Source organism: Furipterus horrens, unplaced genomic scaffold, assembly GCF_987537825.1.
Source record: "Furipterus horrens unplaced genomic scaffold, mFurHor1.1.pri manual_scaffold_3, whole genome shotgun sequence".
NCBI lineage: Eukaryota > Metazoa > Chordata > Mammalia > Chiroptera > Furipteridae > Furipterus > Furipterus horrens.
In genome coordinates, this window is record NW_028327173.1 from 192,332,374 (window position 1) to 192,341,332 (window position 8,959).

An 8,959-nucleotide genomic window follows, 5' to 3' on the forward strand; every position below is an offset into this window, starting at 1 on the left:
GAAGAGTCCCATAGAGGAATAATAATGTCAATAATAATACTAATAGAAGAAAAATATAATTGTTTCCCCTTGCCATGAATTTCATGCATTATCTCTTTTAATCTTTCCAACGACCTAATGAAGTATATTCCCTCATCTTAATTTTCAGATGACGAACCGAGACTTGGAGCATAAAGAGAAGCCAGGTTTCTGACCTGGGCAGTCTGGCACCAGAGCCCATTCTCTTTAGCCACCACTCTGGGCAACCTCACTGCCACCTGAGTCTCTCCACCTCACCCCTGCCCACAGTAATTCCTGAGCCTGGAGAAAATCTCAGTTCTTGGGGCACTAGTTTAATCCCTAGACTGAATGCCCTGGGCCTCCCTCTGTGGCAGCGAGAGGCAAGTGGATGTGAGGGGCTTTAGGGTTTGACAGGCCCAGGTTAGAGTCCCAGCTCTGTCCCTCATTAGCTGTGTGACTTTGCACTCCACTTTCCCAAACTGCCAGGTGCGGGTCATGATCCCTTGCCGTGAGGGTGCTGTGAAGATTAGAGACTTCACTTGCTTCTGAGAAAGCCCTCCAGAGGTGAGAGCTATTCTTATCTTATCCCAAACTAACCTTGGGAGGGGCCAGTCTGGGAGATTTTGGTAAGTGACAACTTCTGATCCAGCCTATTTAGAAAGCACCACATGGATGGAGGTGAGGGCCAGTTGACAGGAGGCCTCACTCCTTTCCTTGCCAGGTGGACCTCTCCACAGATCTTCTTGGGCAGCCTCATGACAAGGCAGCTGGCCTCCTCCAGGATGAGGGGGTCAAGAGAGAGCAAGGTGAGAATTCACTCTTAGGTTTGTGCTGTTTCAGAAGGAGCTGCTGATGTGTCCCTTAGCAGTGCAAAGGACCTGCAAGTGTGACTTAGTCAAATTGGCAGAGCAGAACAAGATCCCAGGACTTTGGGTCCCCATCTTTCCACAGACACTACTGTCTAAAGGACAGTGTCTCAGCAGGACTCAAGGCCATGCCCCCAGGCATCTGCAGAGATCCTGGTACCAAGGACCAGCCTTACATAGTTCAGGAAGCACAAATCCAAGATCAGAATTGAGAGTCTGGGTCCTAGCTCCAGCTCCACCTTCCACTATTTTCATGGACCATTGAACTTGGTCCTCTTCCCACCTCTGCAGGGTCACACAGCTGAAGCCTTCTCATTTTAGGTCTCAACGGCCCCTCCTGCTCCTCCTGCCTCTGCATTGAGTGTGACCCCTTTTGCCTGTCTGTCTACTAGAAGAGGAATAGCCATAATGGCCACCAGCCATGAACAGAACAGGCTGGCTCACCTCTACAGCTTCAGCCCCTAACACAGCCTCTGGTGCATGAAAGGTGCCCATTGTTGAAAACATCACCAGAGAGAATGGCACTGGGGCTCCTGACCATTCCAGATGCCATGTGAGAATTATAAAATGCAGCTCTTCTTGCTTCAGGTTATACTGAGGCCTCAGTATCACCCATATCGTTATTAGTTATCTATTGTTGTACAACTGATTACTCCAATACTTAGCTTAAAACAATAGTGAACAGGTAATATCTCAGTTTCTGTGGGTCAGGAACTGGGGAATGGCTTCACTGGGTGGGCTGGCTCGTGATTCCTTAGGCAGTAACAGTCAAAGGCTGACCAGAGACCCAGTCATTGACGGCTGGACTGGGACTGTAGGATCTGCTTATTCACATGGTGACAAGTTGACAGGAGGCCTCACTCCTTTCCTTGCCAGGTGGACCTCTCCACAGATCTGCTTGGGAAGCCTCATGACAAGGCAGCTGGTCTCCTCCAGGATGAGGGAGTCAAGAGAGAGCAAGGAAGAAATCACAATGCCTTGTAATACTAGACTGGTTTCTTATGGCGGCCATAACAAACTACCACAAACAGGGCGGCTTAAAAGAACAGGTATTTACTCTTTCACTGCTCTGGAGGCCAAGAGTCTGAAATCAAGGTATAAGCAGGACCACACTCTCTCCAAAGGATTTAGAGGAGAAACCTTCCTGGTCTTTCCCAGTCTTTGGTGGCCACAGAAGTTCCTTGGCTTGTGGCAGCACCACCCCAAACTGCCTTCGTCTTCACCTTCTCCCCTGTGTCTGTCTGTTCTGTGTTCCTCTCTCCTTATAAAAGACACCAGTCATTGGAGTTAGGACCTACCCTGATTCAGTTTGACCCGAGATTACATCTGCACAGACTTTATTCCCAAATAAGGTCACATTCACAGATCCTGGGAGTTAGGACTTGAAGGTGTCTTCTTGAGGGGAGAGATGTCCAGAATAGGGTTATTTTAAGTACTCTAGGGCCTCCTAGAGGGGCAAAGGGATCTCAGCAGGAAGAGATGGGAAGGAGATGCTGGATTCCTAGAGGCTGAAGAGAGAATCAAAAGTTATTGCCCTGGCCCCGGGCCGGCTAGCTCAATTGGTTAGAGTGATGTCCCTCCCAATGCACCAAGGTTGTGGGATCCATTCCCAACCAGGCACTTACAAGAATCAGCCAATACCTGGCTGCTCTGGCTCAGTGGATTGAGCGTCAGCCTGTGAGCCAAGTGTCACTGGTTTGATTCCCAGTCAGGGCACATGACTAGGTTGCACGTCAGGTCCCCAGTTGGGGGCGTGAGTGAGAGGCAACCACACAGTGATGTTTCTCTCCCTCTCTTTCTCCTTTTCCCTCTCTCTAAAAATAAAATAAACAAATAAACAAATTATAGAGAATCGGCCAATGAATGCCTAAATAAACGGAACAACAAATCGATGTTTCTCTCTCTTGCTCTTCCTTTCTGGCTCTCAAACCAATAAAAATAAATGAATAAATAAACAAACAAACAAACAAACAAATAAAAGTCATTACGTGTAAAGGAGAGGCAGACTGGGAACTTCAGGAGAACCCAGGAGCTCCCCTTCAGCAGTCAAGGAAGACTTGCCCTGTTTCCCTGTTCCCTCACTTCTCCCCCTTAGATCCAGAAAACAACCACCTTTTAGAGTGGGGTGGAAGGCCATCAGGTGAGAAAACAGACAAAAGCCTCCCTTACCACAGCCCAGCCCCCGGAGGCCCACACCCCAACCACAGACCTAAGTAGGGCAGGAGGGGGAAGCTTTATCTCTGAAGGAAGAGGGGTGTCATTTCCTATCTATGACTGGATGCTTGAAACCTCTAAATCGATGGTGGATTCTGTGACACAAAATGACCATACCTGAGCCTGATCAGAAGAGGCATGGGGGTTGACTGAGTTTTCCGCCCCCCGGAGTGGGGGGGGGCAGGGTAGGCGCCCCCCTTTGCTGGATAGCTCAGATGAACCAGTGAGAGGCAAAAACTGAGTGACATTTGATTACATCCCACATTCAGCAGATTGGTTTCACTGCGCTCAAGCTTTCTCCAGGGAAGCTGGGCCTTATATTCTCTACCCCGGACCTTGCAATTTCTGTCTCAGCTTTTGTCCGGAATTGAAAACTGTCTACTAGTTTTTCCTTTCTGTCTTCTGGAAATAACACCAAGAACAACAACAACAACAACAAGGACTCCTTGTCCCCAGGCAAAACACCCACACCCTCGAACTCTTCACCCTCTCTTGGCCTGAATTCACCCCGAGGGGAAGGCAAGGCCTGAGGTCAGGCCGCTGCAAGTGCTGGCGGAAAGGCTCCTGGGAGGGCACAGCGCCTGGGCACTTGAGCTGTTTTTTGAAATCTTTGTGCTGAGTCAACTAAGTGAGGGAGGGGTTGGGGTAAAACCAGGAGAGAGCGTCAGGAAGAAAGTTCTGCTAAAATTTCTTTTTAATTCTCCAGGGATGTTGGAGCTGTGGTCTGATCTGTCTTTAAAGTATCTTATTTTTTACTACTGGAAAAAAAAAAAAAAGAAAAAAGGCTGCCTCTGAGTCTCCCCTCCCTCACTGTCCATGACCAAGCTTGAGACTGGCTCTGTTCTGTGTCAGAAGTCAGGCTTTGTAAAGAAGGGTCACCCTGGAAAGAAGACACTAGGTCCAGGCAGGAGCTGAGGCTTTGCAGAAATTCCAGGGCCTTCAGAGCACTGGTCTGCGGTGAGACACTCCGGGAAGCTCCTAGCAAGGACCCAGCTGAGCAGAGGGGGAATGCAAGTGGAGTTGGGAGCCTGGAAAGCAGGGATATTCCATACAGTCAGAGCTTCTAGAAAAGCCCACCTTCCCCAGCCCAAAGTCTTCAGGGAGTGCAGACCCTGGGTCTCTATAATTTAGTAAAAAGAATTTATTGTGTTACTGGAGACAGTGGTTATTTCAAGACCTCAACAAGCCTAGGCTTTTAGTCTCATGGAGAGAGGGCCCCACCACTCTTTCAAAGATGCTAGGTCCTAAAGACAATCTCTCTGTCACCGGGCCAGTCAGTTCTCTCTCTTCCAGACCTTGGTGCCAAGAAGCAGTCACAACCCCAACCAGGCAATGACAGCACTCTTGGATCAGCTTCCTGAAGAGCTTAATCATGAACAAGTTGCTGTCACTTTTTCCGGACTTGACAAGCCAGGAGAGTCTCAGGGTGAGGCCACCCCTAGTGAGAACACAGACCTTTCAGGAAGCCTCAGTTTCTCCAGGGGAGTAATGCCAGAGAGCCTGCATTCTGCATGGAGCTAGAGCAGGGCTTCTCACCTTCAGCACTAATGACGTTCTGGGTTGGATAAGTCTTTGTTGTGGGGGCTGCCCCATGCATTATAGGATGTTTAGGACAATACCTGGCCTCCATCCACAAGATGCCAGTAGCACCCCTCCCCACCCCTCCCCCCTCATTGTGACAATCAAAACTCCTCCAGACACTGCCAAATATCCCTGGGTGGCAAAATCATTCCTGGCTGAGAGCCACTGGCCAGGAGCAGTGTCCATTCAGTGACTAGACAGCTAAGGGGATGTGGGATAGAGCTGGACCACACACATCCCAAGGGAATTTGCACTCTGTGCAAAAACAGGCAAAGTCTATGTGGCCCTTACATCAGTTAGTGCTCTGTTGGTTGCACTAAGTGACAGAAAAATTCAATTCTAAATGACTTAAAAGGGGGCTGGATACCGTTTCAGGTAACTGAGAAGACAAGGGAGTTGGGCATAGCTTGACCCAGGGATCAAACAATATCACCAGGACTTGGTTGTATCTTATCTCTTGATTCTGCTCTTCTCCATCTTCTCTTCTTATAAAAGCAAGATTGGCTTCCGGCACTCCAGTCCTGTACCTTCACAGATGTCAGACTTATTGAGAAAACAGTGTGAAGTGTTTTTGCTTTCACAGTCCTAGCAAAAGCCTCACTGCACTCCATTGGCTCTGATATGGTCATGGGTCCATCACCAAGCAAAACACCATGGCGAGGAATGGGATGGCCTAATTGGCCGAGCTGTCACATTTCTATCTCTGGATCTGGGAGTAGAGTCACCTTTGTGTGCAGCACATTAAAGATTAGAAAGTGAGGATTTCCAAAAGGAAAATCAGGGTACAATTACCAGAGGACAGGTGAAAGAATTCTGGATGACAAAAAGCAACAGGTTGCTACCAGTCTTTCTACCAAAAAGTAGCTTATTGCTGTTAAATCCATCAAGGCGAGAGGTAACAGTGTAAGGAAGACTTTGCTGAATGGCAGTACAAAGCTCGTGCCGTGATTGTTCAACTCAACCTCCAGGTGACAAATAAAAGCTCTTCTAGAACAAACTAGCAACTGAGATAGTTCATTCAAATAGGTGCCTAAAATGTAGTTCCATCAAGGTTCTTCCTTTTTTTCTTCCATAATAACATTTGTAGTTAGGCCCATAGCTGCCAAGCTGGGTACAGCATTTTCTAATTGTGACCATGTGATTAACTGTGCACTATATGAACAGAAGAGATGGCTTATGCCTTAGGATAGTGAGCCTGCCTCATCCACACTCACTCCCCTTCCCTTGAATTAGAACACGAACTTGCCTGAGATGCAGCTTTGACCAGGCAAGTGAGGACGATTACCTAGGGAATGACAAAGAAAGATTCAAGGGACCTGGATCCCTGAATGACCACATGGAGCAGAGCCTCCTTCCAGCTGGAATGAGTACTTCGAATGAAAAGGAAAGAAACTTCTGTCTTTTCTAAGCCACTAAATTATTGCATTTCAACTCTTTTAAGATAATTTTTTTTTCATATTCTAATATCTCTGAAATCCATCATGCCACTGGCCAGGCGGTAGTCATCAGGAGTCACCATAAGTTCGGTCCCAGGAAAATATTTTTGTGGGGATCATGTCTATACAAAAAATATATATATTATTTTAAAATTAATGCATTATAAAATTCATACGTGCATATGAGACATAGTGATTTATCAATGAAGATTTAGAGTAATGGGTAGAGAAAGAGCTGCTTATGTAATTATTGTTTAATCTATGCACATGAAGATTCTTCTTTGTGGCCAAGCAGCATCCCTTCCTGTTTGGATCCAGCAGCCATCGCTTCACAGTTTCATATCTCCAACCATAAGAAGACAATGGTATCACACCATTCTGTTGACTAAACACTGGACACATAATATTCGTTCAGGAACACTGTGCTGTGCCAATGGTCTGTTTCAGCCTTTACTTGCCTTTATGGCAGCCTATCAATTGTTTGATGTTTACTGAAATTCAGTCCATGTTCTAGAAATTGCATGTTATATAGAAGTGATATTTTGTGTTCATTTGATACAGATTCTACGTGTTTCCAGTCACAGGTACCCCGCTGGTGAAAGCTAGTGCCAAAAGAGGGGCTTTTAAACAAGTAGCAATGGCAATAGAACACTCAATTTTGAACTTAGAATATACTTACACCATAAAAGTCAGTTCCAACAGTGCCTTTCACCATTTGAAGAAGGTGTGAAGTTAGTTGCTGACTTGTTTTCCAGAACCTGGGTAGGCCCTATTACTGAAAAGTCCCATTTTTCATGCAACAGAGCACAAGTCCTGCCCTGCGGCCTCTAACCCTCGACCAGGTCGTAGGGAGCATGATGCCAGCAACTCTTTACACATGCAGTTGGGAAGTTGGCAGCTGCCACACTACCATGAGCAAGAGGGCCAGAAAAGGAGTCATGAATGGGTGAGAAATGGACCAAATATTATACAGAAACAGGGAGAAGGTTCTGAGTGGGAGATGGGGCAAGATTCCGCATCAGCAAAACCTTTATATCAAATTCAATTTAAGGCCAGTCCTTAAGAGCAACAATAAAATAGCGCATCCACCTGCTATTGTAGCTTCAATCATCATCCAATGTAGAGAGCTTCAAAGCACCCCAACTCAGGTTCATGGGTCTGGCTCAAAGTTTGGGAGATGGTGAGGGATGCCTAGACTCAGAGCAGTCTTTGCTGCTGGGGTTGAGTCTTTGGGAGATGCCAGTTATGACCAAAGTCATGTATTTAGTGACAGAAGCTGAACTTTCCAAGGACACAACACAATATGTCATTCCTTTTTTTATTATAATAAATTTTTGTGCTGGTGGGAAATGGGCTCCAGGCAGAGGCTCTGCTCTTCCTGGTTTCAGCAGTGCTGGTATTTGTCACAGCCTGCACGTGTAGGATCCTCTGGTAAAATCAAGAAAGTGCCAGCACTAAAACTTGAGGAGACGGTGTTGTGGCTAGAAAAACATCCCAGAGATAATAGTGAATTACTCATTCTTTTAAGATACACTGCAAAAATAAGATTAAAAAAAAAAAAAAAAAAAAAAAAGACATGCCCTTGGCATGAAGGATGATATTGTCGGGGAAAACAGCAATGATACTGAAATGAAAAGTGACTCAGAGGAGTTGGTTCCTGCTGGGAAAGGGAATTTGATGCTCGGGAGCAGTGAGCACGCATACAGTCACCTAGTCATGGTCGTTCCCATTCTCTCCGGGTCTAAGGCTGGCTTCTCCAGATTGGATTGTTTTTCCACTGTGCCTTAGACAAGGTAATGTATCAAGATGGGTCCTGTCAGTTCCGGGCCTTACCTTTGTGCCGGAGACATAAGGTGGCATGATGTATAAGCTCAGAGCCAGCCCTGGAAAGACCCCATCAGCCCATGAAGGCCACTTGGATGTGACTGAGCTGCTGTGACTTCTTCCACCTTACCCTTAGAGGATAACCAACACTTTACTATCTGCAAAGCATGCTCACCTACAGGATTGCTTCCCATTCTCACAACCTGGAAAGGAAGGCAGACATTACCATCACTCCATTTCAGAGAGAAGAAATAGCCATCCAGAGAGATAAAGGGACTCACTTTCCCAGGGGACCCCAACTTATAAGTGACAGAGCCAGGCCTCTACTGAGATTATTAATGCCACATCCTAGGCTCTGTCTGCCATACTGTAAAGTATACATTTAGGGCAATCCCACTTCTATTGTTGTCTTTTGCATTATCTGGATCTAAATAGTTTGTCTTGTGTTAGTTGTTTTTTTTTGGGGGGGGGTTGCTGGGGATGTGAGGGAATGGATTAGAGTCTTAGAGTTTACAGAGAAAATTCTTATAGAGCAAAATTGCTGTTTGACAAAACCATGTCAAGTTTTGGACTGCAACCATTCTAATTTCTCTTGAAATGCCATTCTCACAAATTGCCCATGTGATGGGAGCTCTTGTGCATCATGTCCCCCCCGGGGGGTATCTTTACCTCATTTCCAAGTTATAAATTATGGAATGGAGTTTATGAAACACTCTCCCCACCCCCAGCCCAGGGTAGTATTAGTATCTACTTGCATCGCTTGGCACACTTTTATTTTTTATTGAAGTAGAAAGGTTTTGTTTTATTTGTTTTGCTGTGGGCATTGTCTGTGTGGCTGCCCAGCTCCTGGAAAGAAAGATAAGAGAGTAAAGAAAGGAACTGCTGAGCTGCCATCCCCGTCCTGACCTGAGCGAGGGAGGAGTGAGTGCAGCAACAGAGAGAGGAGTAACGATGTAGACCTTTGAGCAGCTAATGATACAGCAGTTTTGCTTTGGGACAAAACTGACAAAAACATGTAGCAAAGCACAGCCCACTGGT